This window comes from Mus caroli, chromosome 15 (genome assembly GCF_900094665.2).
Source record: "Mus caroli chromosome 15, CAROLI_EIJ_v1.1, whole genome shotgun sequence".
Lineage (NCBI taxonomy): Eukaryota > Metazoa > Chordata > Mammalia > Rodentia > Muridae > Mus > Mus caroli.
Window position 1 is genome coordinate 48,820,228 of NC_034584.1, and position 2,213 is coordinate 48,822,440.

The window sequence follows — 2,213 nt, forward strand, 5'->3', positions numbered from 1 at the left end:
CCCCATAGACTCATGTTTTTGAACAAGTCTATGGGGACCAGGGAGTGGAATGTGATGGTTTGTATATCCTTGAGGCAAAACTGTGAAGGTATACTGTTGGTAATAAATCTTTATATGTATATTACATATAATAAAATGGATGTACAATTTTAATGTAAAATGTAATAGTAGAAGAGAAGACATCAAGTGATCAAAGTTTTCAGATTTTAATGATATAGTGTGGGACAGACAGCAGAAAGATGAAAAGATAGCCATCCTCAGAACTGCTACTTAGTGCCCACTCATGAACATTGGCTAGCCAATTGGAATCCAGGAGAGAGAGCATGTTTGTAGGGTATGGGATGTTTCTTAAGCATCCGGGCACTCCTCGGACTGTTATATGCTGATATATAAAGTAAACTGTACTGAAGATGTTCAAAAACTGTGTATAATGAAATGTTCAAGAGAAACACACCAGAATTCGATTTGGCCTTGAAAATTGACAAAGCTTGTTTTTTGAGCTTTAGCATTGGTCTTCAGAAGGATTAGTCAGTAACCCACTGTGCTGTCATTTTGAGAATTGTAAGCTTGCTTATGAGCAATTAAATTTCACATCCAGTCCCCATTACACTGTGAATTGTTGAGCAAGCTGTGTCATTTGTGGTTAATACTGCTACCTGAATATTCAGATTCAAATACAGATAGACATTCAAAGCAAAAACTGAAGCAGAAATAAGAGAGCTGACAACCTCTACGTGTGCTTTATTGCCTGCAGTTGTGTCCAGAAGGAAAACTGAACAACATGTGGTGGTGAGCAACACAGCACCGTTTACTCCTCTGTCATCTAACTTGTGAGAATGTACTAGGTACGATAGGGTTAAACATACTGATCTCTTCTGAGAGTAACAAGAAATCTGGCATATTTTTTTTTCTGGTGCTGAGAAGCACCAGAGCCTTGGAACCAAATGCCAAGCACATATGCAATGGTATGAAATTTTATTAGTCCCCTACTATGTTTAATTAAGATGCTGAGCATGGTATAATATCTAAAATCACATTTGAGAAAATTGTCTTGGGAAGAGGAAGGTAGCTCCAAGAAAGCTCTATGTTTGTCTAACTTTACATTCTGCTGAAAGACACATTTTTGTGAAGATCAGCTTAAGAAAATCCCCTAGGCCCAGGCATGTTGACACACCCTTATAATCCTAGCATGCAGGAGTCTGAGGTAGAAGATTTTGGTTTTGACACCAGCTAAGGTATGCAACCATACCTTAACTCAAAAAATTGATTTGTTAAAAATCTGTTCACATGAATGCTGTAATACCCACCAACCAAATTTTAAAACAAATGCTTGGAAAACAAAAAAGCAATACAGTGTGACTGTGAGTACTGGAGAGAGCAAGGATAATTCACGGAGTGGGCCTAAGAGAAACAAAACCCAAGGGAGGGGTTGGCTTTGGCTTCTCTGGGAAATGTATAAAAGGAAGACAGGGTGATACTGGCTTGCATCTTGTCTGGTCTGTTTGGGCACTGAATACCTTTGAAGCTGGGCCTCTGCCTTAGGAGAATTAGTCTGTTTTCAGTTGGAACCAGCTGAGTTCCAGGTTCCACCGATGGCACTGCCAACCCCATGATTAACCAAGATCTGCGATCAAGCACGTCAGCCCTGACTCTGCTACAAAGGAAAATGGAACTTACTGTTGAGTTCTCATTCCGACCGCTCAGGATTCACAAAATCCCACTGCCTCAGAAGACCCCAGGTTCTTTCTGTCTTTAATTTCCTTTATTAATTCATTTTAGTTGTTATTAGGAAAACATTCGCCCTGACACCTAGTCTGTTCATTTGGAGAAGTCTTTTCTTTTTGCTACTATGTGTACTTTATTTTACACTCCCTCTCATCCATATTCAACAACTCTGACCTGAAATAGGGGATATTTTTTAATGAAATAGTTATAAATGACAGCCTCATCTCTATCATTCCATCCTGTTCTACTGAGTTCACATAATTTCCTCAAAAAAGCAGATGAGACTTGAAGTTCAGCAGAGTCTTTTTTTTAATTTTTAATATTTTTATTACGTATTTTCCTCAATTACATTTCCAATGCTATCCCAAAAGTCCTCCATACCCCCACCCCACTTCCCTACCCACCCATTCCCATTCTTTTGGCATTCCCCTGTATTGGGGCAGATAAAGTTTGCAAGTCCAATGGGCCTCTCTTTCCAGTGATGGCCG